Source organism: Onychostruthus taczanowskii, unplaced genomic scaffold (assembly GCF_017590055.1).
Source record: "Onychostruthus taczanowskii isolate IOZ18803 unplaced genomic scaffold, ASM1759005v1 scaffold2, whole genome shotgun sequence".
In the NCBI taxonomy this organism is placed as follows: Eukaryota; Metazoa; Chordata; class Aves; order Passeriformes; family Passeridae; genus Onychostruthus; species Onychostruthus taczanowskii.
In genome coordinates this window covers 7,778,270-7,792,887 of record NW_024499239.1, presented here as the reverse complement: position 1 = coordinate 7,792,887, position 14,618 = coordinate 7,778,270, and the positions used below count along the sequence as shown (strand labels likewise).

The window sequence follows — 14,618 nt, the reverse complement described above, 5'->3', positions numbered from 1 at the left end:
TTTTGATGTTGCTGAAAACACTGTCTCACACAAATTTTTTTTTTGCAAGACTGTGTTTCTCCCCTGGGTTTTCTCACATACCAAAATGAAATACATCCTAACAAACACAAAGCACAAAGATTAAATTCTTGTCTCTCATCTGCACAGTGGGACTCTTAAGCGTACATATACAAATTGAAAGGTCAGGGGAACTTGTACTCCTAAACCCTAATAAACTGTTGGCATTCTCCTCAAGATCAACGTACAGGAAAATAATTTAAAACTCAGTAAGTTTTTTCTAAAGGAAACAATCATCTTTGTTGTATAATGAAAGCAATCAGCAGGGGTACAAAAGTGAATGTACTTGGAAACACTTTAAAAATGGAGTTATGCACACTAATTTTAGATCAAAGAAGTAGGTTAATCACTTAGCAATACAGAATGTTCAAAGAAGCTATAATGGACATGGTAGAAAATAAATTCTAGATTATTAATCTGCTAGAACCACTTATACCAGACATGTCAGGTGTGTTCAAATGTATGTTCACTATTTACCAATAACTTTCCAGTGATTTAATTGAGACTCAAACCATGCAGCAGACTGCAAGGCATTTCTACCCTTGTGATCAAATCTGGGATTGATTTCTCTCAAATGAGGACTCCTAGGATATATTAGGTAGTTCTGCAAAACCATACTTCAGAAATATTTTTCACTTGCCATCCGTAAAACTGTATTCAGAATGTGTAAGTGTTGCATGCACTCATGCTCTAATGTGACACAACTGGCAAGCTTGCAAAAAAGACAAACAGCAGCGCAGAGCAGACACAACCTCTCAGTTCCTAAAACAAGTACTTTATGAAGGTGCCAGCCATTTGATAAGGGTGGGCTGGATCAATAGATGTGTTCTGCAGTCATTGCCGATAAAAATTAACAGCCTCAATCATGCATGAGCATTTTAATGTTTCAGTGTCACTAGAAGAAAGAGGAATAACCGATATGTCTGTAAGACATCTTCATTCAACAGAATATAACACTGCTACAGTTCTACCCTCTTGGTGAGAGAAAAAAGCAAATGCCTTTCAGAAGACCTTCCTTTGTTAATGCCTACTATTCTTCTGAATAAATCTTACCATGCTGGAGAGAGCCAGAGAGTAAAAGAAACTGAGAGATATCTGTCTTAATTATGGATTTTGAACATCAATGTCCTTAATCTGTTACGGTCTCCACTTTTTAAAATGGAAACTGAAAAAGGGAAAAAAAAAGTTGAAGTGATGGAGGGAATTCTTTTTGCCTAGATACTAAGGAAGGATAATCTGGCTATGTAGTAAGACGGTGACCGAGAGATGACTTGATTATGTAGCACACAAGTACCTTTGAAAAGAAAACCAGGCCCAGGTATTGAATTTTTCAATGAAGAGGTAATCAAGAGCCAGTAATTGGAAGCTGTAATTAACCAGATTGAAAAGGCACACATTTTTACCATCACAGTAACTGATCGGTGCAACAAACTGCCCAAGAAGCCATGGGACTTCCCACCACTCACTGCAGTCAGATATGCTTCAGTAAAACACAGGTTACTGAGTAAAGCACAGAAGCACCCAAGTTCAGATAAAATGTCCTCCAATACAGAGGAGATCAGATGACCTAATAACTATTTTTAAGAATTATTGTAAGGCTACTACACTAACTTTCATGAAATTATGTCAGAACCACTAGAACCACATGATAGCAATAGAAGAAATTCTTTAACTACACAGTCTCCCTGAATAACATATCACACAAAGCAGAGCAGCATTTCTAAAACAATCTGAGGATAAGGAACAGACAAAAGAACTGATTACTAATAAGTGCAAAATAGCTTCTTTGGATATAATGCTGACATCCACAAGAAGGTATTTGAACAAGTGAAGTTGCAAAAAAAGTATTTAATTGTAACTTGAAATAATTTAGAGGCCATAACATAATAATGTCACAGCAATTAACAGACAAGTGTTTATACTGTAGAGGACTGAACAAAAATCAAACACCAAGTAAGAGTCACCACTGATAAAACCAGGCTAACATTCTCTACAGAGCATACAAGTGAAAAAAATTAGACAATAAACGGGAAAAGTTAATCCGTCATATAACATCATAAATTTAAGTGGAGGTGAACTAAAAGGAATTTACCCCAAGGCACCTGTACACTACAAATTACCTCAATGAGCTAAAGAAAGCACAAGACACATCACCAAGTAAAATGCCATCCAAGCTTTGAACAAAAGATCTCTTAAAGTCTCACCTTCACATGATGCTGAAAGGAATCATCCTTTCTTTCCTCCAAGCCTATAACAAACTCACTGGCAAAGAACCAAATATTGACCGTGTATTTTGGGAACAGCACTACGTTTTCCCCTAAAAAAAGATGCTAAAATTAGGCTATTTTAATATGCTTAAAATCCAGGTAAATTGTTCCCCTTTATGCAATTGTTTTTTTGATGGAACTGAAGGAAACGGAGATTTTATACGTCTGCCCAATTACAAAGAAGAGAGAAACACTCTATACTATGATTTTCACTTGTAAAATGACACTCATGTCATTATTTCTCTTTAAAATATTCTTGAATTAACTGTTGTTTGCAACACACCTCAAATGCATAAAGTACCAAGCTTTGTAATCAGATTTTAAGCTTTATTAGCATTTTGTGACCCTGTCCAAGAATAAGAGACTGGTATTTTTTATACACCACAAAGCAGGATTTCTAGGCTCCTTAGGCACCCTGTTTGTATCAAAATCCTGTTCCAGAACTGCAGCGTGCTTCCTGCCTGCCTCCCGGTACTTGCAATTGTCTGATCTCACGTCAGCAGCTAAGTTGTTCTGCTCAGCTCTGACCTCTTTGCTGTGAGTCACACAAGCTCTCCACCTTCTGCAAATACAGTCGTTCTACACACAATCTACCACAGAAAAAAGGGAGTATGCGCTCTATTCTTTTCCTCCTGACTTAGAGTGAAATAAAATTATTGTAGCTTTCCTTTACTTATTTTTTCCAGTATGTTTTTCTGTTTATGGTCACCTTGTTTTCCTTGGAGTTGACAGAGCTGGTTTATATCAGCTGGTAGGATCACAGCAATTGGTAAGGCTATGATGTCAAATACCTGCAAGTCCTCTGACTGGCAGTGTCTTTTCTGCAACTCAAAATTAACATATTTTGGATTGGCCGTATTACTGCTAGCACAGCATTTAAATCACAGCATTTACAAACAGCTGGAAGACACGGTCAGTAAATATGCCAAAGCTCTCTATGACAACAGCCGGGAAGATATCTATTATGGCCTCCAGACTAGCAAACTGATAGAGAGCATAATAAAGGAGAAAACAGTAAACACGAACAAATATGATGTACCACCAGAGAGCCAATATGACCATTCCAGTGTAAAGAGGCCCACAGAGGTAATCATAAATAGAACTGCTGAAATTAAAAGACTGTGGTTGGAGTTTGAATTACTACAATTCAGGAGTCAAGTAGAGGATGGCCTCTGATGATTTAAGTCAGAAATAAAAGCTCCCCACTACTTTTTGACTTGAGTATAGATTTGAAATTGCAGCCAGTGAAGCCATATGGAAAATATTTCCAGTCTCTCATGATTTAAAAACCAGCATTCTCAGTTATAGTAACTACTGTAAATTGTTTCTTTTATTATCTTCCCCACTCCCAGCCCTACAGCAGTGTGTTATATTTTATACATCCTACTATCAAACCCACAATTTTTATGGTTACAATCTGGCTTGGGGTGGGGGGTTTGTCCCTAGAGACTGTTCTGTATTTTGAATTACTGCAATGACTATACATTATCTCCCAATTCTGCAACACCACTCCTGAGTAAATAGCATGCAGCTGGTGAGCACTGGGAGACAGAAATTATACTCTGCCTTCTCCACTGTAATCATTACAAAACTGGATTCCTTTCTATCGTGAAGGCAAACAGGAATGTTTGCACATTTTCCATGTGCTAGATGCCCTCCAATGTGACTCTAATATGATGAATATGATTAGCAAGATGGCCAAAGTGTACACATTGGTCATATCTACTCCTTGGTATAAAAGACTGTGTAAAAAGTATTTATTACTCCAGTGTTTGAAGAAACACTCACTTTATATGATACATAAATCAGAGTTACTACAGATTTATCACGGACTAAACTAGGTATCTTCAGCATCAAAACATTAAGCTCATCAACTCTTTTTCTTTCCTGGATCCAGGCACTTAAAATGTAGACTATCACAAGCATGATAAATACAATGGCTGAAGATTCCCCTGCTAAGAACTATTTTCACTGTGTTGCTATTTTCCTGAAGACTGAAGGTAAGAAATCCTTGGGAGCAAAAATACCTCATAGCACAGCAGGCAAGTAACATAACCGTGTCACATTACTTTAAAGAGAAACAAAATCCTATTCAGATCCTTGCTACTGTTTTTCAGCCAACTGCAATAACTTGGACCACAACTGTCAAATACCTCTAAGACGCCATCAAGTTAATTTTACTTCTGAATTCAGTTTTGGAGAAGTGTGGCAGAACAAATAATAATATGTATCAAATTTAAAATAAAATTAGATAAAAAAAGCAAATTAATTGCTCTTCCTTCTTGCAGGCATTCTGAAAAATTATAAAGGGCTAAAATAGCAAAAGCCATATACAGAGCATGAATGATTCACTACCCCAAATATAAAATGCTCATTTTAATCTTATTGTCAGAGGCGGAACACCTCCCTCCTGCACTCATCCATTATCTACTATAGTATTTAGGTTTCCTTAAAAATTATGTGTTCCCTTTCCTTTTCACCTGCATCTAAGCTGTACTAGTATCCATGTCTTCTCACAATACCTGACTCTTTTTGTAATTCTTCTATTCACAGCATGCTCCAAGTTTGGTTCTTTTGTATAATCTTTCCCATCTCCAAATGACCTCCAAATATTTTCTTATAGAATCTAAAATATCTTGTACGTTGGCCTCATATGGCATAACATAACACCCTTGAAATCCTGAACATCAAGTCCTGTACCAGGCACTGGGACTGTGTTACTGTAGTACCCATTAACTCAGGGAGTGAAAATTTGCTTCAAGCAGGAAGAGACTGGTGTGATAAGTGCCTCCTAAAACTCCTGATCACTGCTTTGATAGGAATCTCTTCTCCTTGGCCATCCTGTCCCCCTAGGTACTGTGAGCACTCAAGGGGTAACTGGGACCCCAGCTGACTCGTTACTGGGCATTTCAAAATACCTCTGGGTACAGTTGATTACTCCAAAATCCATGTCTAATCCTGCCTCTTCTAGGGAGGGGACACACTGAACCCTGCCTAGTCATACAGGGTGCAATTCAACATCTGTTAGCTGTACAGTAAAATAACAGATAAAGGTATATGCAGTAGGGCAACACTGTTTACTGGTGACCAACCAACCAAGTGAAGCCAAAATATTCCGAAACAGTGAATCCCAGACAAACTCAGAATTTTCTGTATTTGTTATATAACGCATTTTCCTGTTGATTACCATCTTTTGTAGTATTTGTACTTCATGCACATCCCACCCTCTTGCAGAATCCCGAGTGTTTTGTTACTCTTCTGATGAACTACCTACATCCAAATCACTACCCTATTATTTAACTTCCCATTATTTCAGTTGTACAGCTAAACTTCCTGAGTAAAACAGGGCAGGGAATTGTATCCACTGATTTCTGCATGTGTTTCTTCAGACTAGATTGCAGCACAGAGGGGGAAAACAACATGCATGGATTTTGGGGTTTTCTCTTTAAAAAGCCAAACAGATGTATGTATACATAGGGCTGGCTGATTTCACCAGCACACAGCTTGTAAAAATAAATTAAATTAAATTGTAAAAATTCTAGTTCAATTGCTACATTCATAAATGCAACACATTTCCTATTACCAGAGCAGTATAAAGGAGGAACAAGGCAAAAATGGTAGCAGAGTCATTAAAAAAGCAAAGGAAGGCAAACTACAGGAGAGTGTAAGGAAACAAAAGCATTAGTAGTTGAATAGGGAAGAAACGTCACAAAAGGAACTATGAGAATAGGGAGAAAACTAAAGAGTAAAATAAGAAGTACTTTAACATAAATAAATGCTATTCTGTTTGAAGTTAACAGGGGCATGATTCTATGACAATAGAACCCACGCTAAAGAGAAAGACACCACACTAAATCAAAATCAATCCAGAAGCCAAGAGCCTGACATAAGTAACCAGTGGAGGTGGTCTTCATTTTTTATAAAAAAGTTTTAAATTATTGGGGTTTAAAACTAGCAAAAATAAGCTTGAAGTTTTCTAGGAAAACGTCCTTTACAAAGCAACTTCCTCTGCTCAAACAAGGCTAAAAATAACTTCTGCAAAGAAGAATCTTGTATACAAATTGATACTAATTAAAACATTCCAAGGATCTCTTCTCCTCTATTACTGTAATTTAGATAGCTCAAGTAAATATTCCCTCATAGAACTAAAGCCTGAAATATGGCAACATTATATTTGGCTTTTTTATAATGTTGATTTTAATCCCTTTTATTAATACCCCAAGAGAAGCTCTCCCTCGTCATCTCTTTCACACTTTCAGCTGCACTCTATTTTTACTGCAACAAATACTACGACTCTCATCAGATTTAGTGCACCAGGACCTAGTAGTTCTGCATGACCACAGATCTCTAGAGAACTACTGATGATCTTTTTCTACCAGGCCTCCTCCTGGCCATAAAACTGAATTTTCAGGACCAAAAAAAAACCACCAAAACCAACTGTCTAACTGGGCAGCAAAAGCAAAGCAACAGGATAGATATGAATGTGGGTCCTGCCAGAAGGAGAGCTGCCACAGTAAAGCACAGCTCCAATTACAGCTCTCTTCAACTAATTGTCCCAGTTCAGACTACCCATTTAGCTTTTCTAGGGAAAAAAGCTGCAGTGATTTTGATGGCTGATTCCAAAGTAGGTTCCTAGGCATAGAACACTTTCACGGTATAAAGCAACCATCTCCAATCTCCTTATAATTCCAGGGGGTGGGGGGAGAGCAGCTGGGTTTGTACTTGAAAGCATCAGCATGTCTTCCTGGACTTCCAGCTGCAGCCTAACAAGTTGGCAAGTATTTTTTAGCACTACAATTTTTTCTCAGGATAATTAACAAGATCTAATAACTCTTCAATGCACAATGAGCTAAGCCAGTTCCCTTCCCCATGGAAAAGTCAGTGCTTGCCAATACATACAGATGGAGGCACCTGGTGGAGCTCTTGTTGGAGTCAACCAAGTTGACTGACACTGGTCAAGTAGGAGCTCCACAAGAGAAATGCTCACCCAGCCACATCCTGCTCAAGGCATACTAGTTGGGTAACTTTGCTACTGTCCCACAAATCACCTCATAAGTAAACAATGAATTCATTTTCCAGTGTCACTCATCTGGTGTTTCCTAAAGATGCAAACATAATACGAAACAACTCCTTAAAAATAGGACAAAGCCAAAGAAAGTAAGAAATGCTGAGCCAGCCACTACAGGATACTACAGTGACATCTGAAATCAGGGAAGGAGCTTTTGAGAAGGGACACGTGAAGCTGAGAAGTAACTAGTAAAAGTCTCTCTGAGGTATTTTCCTGGTGGTCTTACAGGACTGCTAGAGCATTGATACATCCCTTGTCTTCAATGTGTGACCACCACAATATTCTGAGCATTGCTGGGTTGCTAACATTTTCACCCTGAAGTGGACATTTGGAGCTGCTCTGTGTGGGGCAGAATATTCTTCTGAGCCCATCTGCCAACAACAGTGCTAGCACCTAGAGCAGTGAAGCAGGAATCAGAGCATAAAAACATCAACTACTTATAATTATGGTCAAAGCTCTTTCACAGCCAAGCATCACCACCCTTCTCAAACTGAAGTATGTGAAAAAGTTCACACCCCTTCAAAGAGTGGCAGGATCTAATAAGAACCTGGCAGGAAACTTACTATTTTTGGGCTGGGCTAACCAAGGTTACAGGTACACCGAAGTGCATCAGTTCAACACAGAATGGCATATCAGAGAAATACAGAAGATTGTACAGATGCTTCTTTCAGCATAGTTAAGTCTTGTCAGTGTCAAGTACCACTCTCAGAGGACAAGAACCCACTCACTGAAACTCCTCACTGCTCCTGTACTGTTTGCCCCCTCCTCTTTTATGGTCAGACTCCAGTATGTCAGGACAAAGATTTCAGGCTTTAAAGGCAATAAGGCTGATGTCAGTGACCAAAACTGAACTCCCTGAGGGAGCTAAATAAGATCTACCAAGATTAAAAAAAGCTATTTACTTAGTCCCATGCAGGTGGCTCAACATTTCCTCTGGGCAACACTTGAAAAGAAGCTAATTATGCACATACAGTCATGACCAAAAAAGCAGTCCAGCTATTTTAGAATTCATTTACTGATATTTGATACACAATGTTATTACCAAACTCCAGCCGTCAGCTTTGGTCATCCTTTTGTTAAAACGATGACATTTTTCTGAAAGAAAGCTCTCAGAATATGAAAACCAATTAAGAGAAGATGTCAGTGACAGAGTATTGTCCAAGAATAATACTCTCTTTCTGCTAAGTAAATGCTTCAGCTTCTTCTAGTGTAGAAGACTGACAGTGGTCTAGGACAACAAAGTTATTCCTATTGTACTGAGTAACTAATGGCTATTAATAATTTTATTTCACATGTTAACTCAAAAAGGTGAGCTATCCTCTGCAAAATTACTAACACATTATATTTCAACCAGTTCACAGAGCAAACTGGGAGCCCTCTCCTGTGGTCTTCAGTAAGGCAAGAACTCTGACTTTCATCGTCCTTCCACCTCAATACTAAGTAGAAAACCTGGGCATATTAGTTCACTCTCCTGATTTTGGTTAGTGTCTCCAGCATTACAGACTGCCTCACTGCTTGCTGACATTCCTCCTCCCATTCTCAAACAACGGCCAATCTCCCAAATTCAGCACTCCTGCAGCTGTATGAGTGATGCACTGCTGCAGGAAGCAACACATATTAATCCTGAAAACCCTGCTGGCAGCACTTCTGCATCAGCCCCGCAAGGACACCCATGCTGTGCCACGCCAAGCAGGGCCAAAGGCTTGTGCTGCTTTGGCAGGCCAGATTCTGAGCGCACAGGGAACAGGAACACACCTTCCAGAGGACAGACCTGCTTTTGCAGGGAAGCAAGAATAAATAGTACCCTGACAGATGGAAAATTGCAGAGGAGAAGATCTCATACTAGCCCCCCATGGAAGAGGAAAAGGAAACCAGACTGTGCTGTTTATTACCCCACCCGAGAGATGTTTTGGGCTTCATAGTACAAAACTAATTATTTACTTTAAAAAGTATTTAAAAGTATGCTCCCATAAGAAACTATATAACCTATTGTGCTGGTTTTGGCCATTGAAACATGACTTTGGTGTGTCTCAGCGTAACCTTTTTCTTTTACAGACTGAGCAGAGTGGCCCTGAGCTAACCACGAGTAGCCAGGCAGTTACTGAAGCTCAGGTGGCCTGCAGTAATTCATTATTTCAAATTATGCTTTTTTAAGTGTTCATCATTCAGAAATTTTTAGACACTTTGTCTCTGCAAAATTAAACACAAAAAAAGTCTCTTATTCACTCCTTTACAAAAAACATACAGTTTCAAAACTTCTTCCAGCAAATGTAGCCCTAAACCATAAGCTATTAAGCTTTTTTAATACTAGTATATTAAGTGTACAATTGTTTGCATTAAAAAAAAAATCTTACTAAGTCCTTAAAACTATAAAAATGCACTATTCCTTAATGTCACTCTGATCACATACAAACACAAAATTACACTGAAATTCTTTGGAATACTTTCATTATTTCTTTTCTCCAGGGATGACATATGTTTCTAATAACTTGCCACTGAGCAAACAGATTTAACAGGGTAGCAGCATGCTGAGAAAGATAGCAGGATTTTCAATTTTCAGATGAAAGAAGCTCTATTCCCTGGCAGCCCTACTCCTAACCCCTTTAGGCCAGATCAAATTTTATCTGAAGCTAGCTGGTGCCTGTCTTCAACTTCAATGGAAGTTGAATCAGGGTTTTTTTTTACATACCTGCAGTAAACAATTTGAAGTTTATCAATTAGAATTTTTAAAATCAGTATTTATACCAGAGGGAATCTGTAGCAATTAACAGGATTTCTGGACTTGGTTATTTACATATGTTTAGCTAACAGATGACCCAGTTTTTACCAGAGGATATCATCCATCTAATTCAGCAGACTCACAGACTAGTTTAGATTATCAAAAGGAAAGTGTTATGCAAATTACACAACACTCCCCTGCACCTACTAGCAACAAATTTTAAAATCCATTATATTAGTTTGCACAAAAAAAATCTATGGTTCTGTTTCACAAGATCAGGATTAGTTTAAAACACACATTTTACCTTTTTTGCTCTGCCATTTTTGTACAGAAAATAATGTATTTTTCATTTTTAGTCACTTTTGTTCTACATACTAATTTGAAGCTAAGCCATCTGACAATCTCCATGGCTCAAAAATGTCTCTTTTATGTAAGAAATAGAATAATATAATAAGAATATCTCTACATTTCACAGAGCTCTCTGTGTTTACCTAGTATTTTCAAATAAGGTTCTTAATTATGGGTCACATCAGATCAGTCTCATCTAGATATCAGGGCGAGGAACCCCCAACAACACTGTAATGACTTGCACTGGAATTCTTGTTAAAGTAAGGCTGCTCACACCAGGAAGCTTTCTATCCCACTTGATTTAGTTCAACTGCTTGAAGAGCTAACCCCAACTTTTCTTCACACCTTCATGTAATTTCATTCAGACAGCTGTTTTTTTCCCTAAATAACATTTTAATGTGTGAAAAAAACCCATAAATTATTTTATCAAGTTGTCTAAAAATATTTCCCTACTAAAAATAATGATTTTATGATTAACTAATGGGAAATATATGGACATACACATGTGAACATATGAACAAAAAGACCAAAGCTCTAATACTAGAGGTCTGTATTTCACAAAGATTCAACAAATAATGTAAATGTGCATTGCAGCTGCTTATATAATGTAAATGGTTGCTGCTACATTTTTGTCCAGCTTTTCTGGGTTTTTTTCTGATAAAAACCTTTTCTTTCTGAGGAGCGCTCAGTGGTTTGGATCTGACATTTGTCTAGAAGCTTTATAAAGTAAGAATGAAACTATATTTAGCTCCAGAAAGCCATACTTTTTAACGCATGCAAAGCTGCAGAAGAATCAGAAATAATCTTAATGAGGAGAACTTTTATCAAGTGTAATTCTATCTGTTCCCACCCAAATGGGACTAATTTGTTCAATTATCTATAAAAATACCAGTTAGACACTTAAACAAAAGCTTCTGAAGCATATCTGTTCAATTAACAACAATGCAAATGCACAATCATTCAATCATGCCAAGGGCTGGTCCCCTAAGCTCTTCAAATCTTTTATGAAAAGCCCCATCAATCATCACTAAGGGACCTTTTTCTTGCCCCAGCCTCAGCCAGCAGTGTGGAATAGATGGTGGGAATAGGGAAGAGGATAGGACTATATTTCTTCTCTTACTGCTAGCAGAACACTGTTCTGTCAGCAAAGTAAGACTAACACAGCTGACACACACTGATCCTTCTCCTGTCCCTGACTGTATTCCTTCATAATGAGGAGCTAAGGAGTCTTACTTCAAATGAGGCTCACTGGGAACTACGGATGCTAGCTGTTGATGAGTCAAGGCATATAGGCTGAAGGAGCTCTTCTGGGAAAAGAATTCCTTTTTCTTTTTACCTGAACGAGGACTGCAAAATTCAGCTCTGTGTCAGAGCCTTAGAATGTTTTCTTAGCTTCCACTGTACTTACAGAGGGTTTGGGAGTACTTGGATTTTCCAAGAAGTATTAGCATCCTGCAGAATCAGGTGCCTCATTAACAACTAGATGGATCTGTATGCATTCGTAAATTGAATCTCTAACCCAGAAAGTTAAGACAGAAAGCATGTTTAACATCAAGTGTAATATCAAGTATGTAAATGCAAATATGCAGAGTCTGTAACAGCATGTATGCAAAGTAAGTTCACAGGCTCTCTGAGCTTTGTCCAAAGCAGAAAATGGCCAGAAGACAACAACCTTTATATGCATAAATGCATCTGCCAAACGCATAATATTTATTTTACAAATATTACAAATATTTATTTTCACATTTGTTGTCATGAGGAATCTGATAAACGTTCAAAACATAGTGAGTAAGAATGTGATACTTGGTATTGTCAGGGCACTGTGACATTTGCCATTCGTATGCATTTATATAAGAAGAGAAGATCTTGCTACTTTCATTGTGCTGGCCCTGTGAAGTCTCATGATATTGTTAAGTGAAATTCTGGCATGACAAACTTCGGCAGAGACAAAACTTGGTCTGTAAGAATGTATGTCAAATACCCATAATATCTAGGAAGGAAAATTCTAAACGTACAAACATAGTTTTATTACACATCTGTTATGCAAATAACATTCACACACCACTTATTCTGAAGTTTAAATATATGAAAGTAGGAAATGAGAAATTAATAACAAAACCAGAAGTCAGTTAGAAACTAACTTTCTCCAAAACTAAATACCAACTTTTTGAAAGCAGGTAAAATAGTTTAAATATTATTGAAGCACAATGAATTGTTTTAAATGTAAAATACTTATTTAATAACAATTGTATTAATCTCATTTTTCTCTTAGAATAAAAGAACATGACTGCAGAATATTGCTCATGTAACTGGGCCATGCAGTTTGGAACTTAATGGACTTGATTGTGGTTTATATAAGGTGTTGCAAAACCACCACAATGTGCACAATATAAAGAATATTATAGAACCTTGTCTATTATATTTATTTCTATAGTCAGCAAAATAGTATCCAACCAGGCTAAAAAAAGATCCATCCAGAGCTACAAAACAGCTCCTACCATCATCTCAGTTCTACAGCAGACGGGGGCTTATGGTCCCCAGTGGGTCAGGGTTGTCCCTGCTGGTCCGAGAAGCACGTGCAACAAGACAATGTGGAATTACCACTAACACATCCAGTATAACTTTGCTGTTACTTAGCTCCTTATACAAAACAATCTTAAATGATTTAAAATACAGAACTCTGTACCACTTGGGAGTTAGGCAAACACTGTAAATCTTGTCTTTTACAAAGGGCAAAAAGAACCAAAGATGTTGGATTCACCCACCACAGTGGTACGGGAAAGAACAGTGGTTAGAAGTGAACCAACTAATGACTGCTAACATTACAATTCATTTCATGTTGCAAACTGCTTCTACCACTTCAAGCCTCACTGTCAGCAACGGTCGCTTTTTAAAATCAAAGACTGATTTCTTTCATCTCATTGAGTCACAGGAACTGGATGAAATTATCAAGGATATAGGAAGAAATAAAAAAGTAAAACTCATCTCCCACACTTCTGATTTGTTTGAACTTATGCCTGCTTTTGGAATGTAAAGTAAATGAGTAAAGGTGAACAGCACACTAATAGCTAAGCATTTAAATACTTCTAATACATAACGCATTAACGCTCACTAAAGATACACACCTTCCCCAGTAGGCACACTAACAACATTAACGTAAAATGCTATTAAGACCCAAATGTTAGATTGTCCTTGCCTCCAAAAACGGGAGTTGGTTTTCAAGACTTATCTATCTGCGTAGATCTGGATGTTCAGACAGCATTCATCCACAGTCTACAGTCTAAAAGGCAAACCTGAAGACATTTGACTAGGCAAACAGGTGTTTGTCGAGAAACCAAAGTTTTTGATGTAGGTCTCGCACCACATTCACGCTGGTTAGCCAAGGCCTCAGAACTGCCATGGAAGGCAGTGGATGAGCTGCAGGGCAGGACAGCTGAGGAACCCAGCACAGCGGCAGCAGCAGAAAAATAACTATATCTTGTGCTCTCCAAGGCCAATATATCCCTTCTTCACTGATTCCCTAGGAATCACATATTCGAGCATACATGAAGAGCTCCTGGCAGCAACCCAATCTTTACTAAATTAACAGCAGTGTGATACCGTCCTATTCCCGAGATTATCTTTCACATGACATTGTTTCATCTCTCCGACTTCAGCTGCACCCTGTTCGTAAAGCAGAGAGCAGCCCGGGAGCACATATCCTGGTGTCTGCACGCCACTGCCAGCTTCTTTTAAAGAGAAAAACCTAAAGCTCTTTGGCTCAAAGTATCAGACTGAGATCCTTTAAGGAAAAAAAGAAAATCGACAGTAGAGTGCCACTTCACATTAAAATCCCCAATAACCAGAAAAACCACAATTAGACCAGCCAGTAAGAAGACAAGCCGACGTTTCTCTGGTTTGGAAAAGAAGGAGAGCTGCCTGACACCGAGTGGAGAGGCTCCGGCTCCCCGGTGTTTACCTTCCCCGGCACCCGGCTAAGCGCCCGGCGGCGGGGACGCTTCTGCACTTCAACAGGCTTGAAGTTACCCCGCAGCCCCCCCGGGGCTCCGCCGCCACTCCCCGGCCTTCGCCGCGCCCGGCGAACGGAGGGTCGGGCGGGGATGTCCGCGCAAGCCCCCAGCCGCCGCCAGCCCGCGCCCTCCCGGCCCCGGCGGCCCCG

The 14,618-nt window shown here is 38.7% G+C and overlaps 1 protein-coding gene across 1 annotated transcript in view; it reads right to left on the bottom strand.

Moving 5' to 3' along the window:
• The window catches only part of SMIM14 (small integral membrane protein 14), a 37,885-nt gene extending 23,449 nt beyond the window's left edge, over positions 1-14,436 (bottom strand). Inside the window, exon 1 of the mRNA XM_041403173.1 lies at positions 14,418-14,436. The gene's annotated coding sequence lies outside the window, so the exon portion shown is untranslated. The remainder of the gene's footprint in view (positions 1-14,417) is intronic.
• Positions 14,437-14,618: the final 182 nt, after the last annotated feature.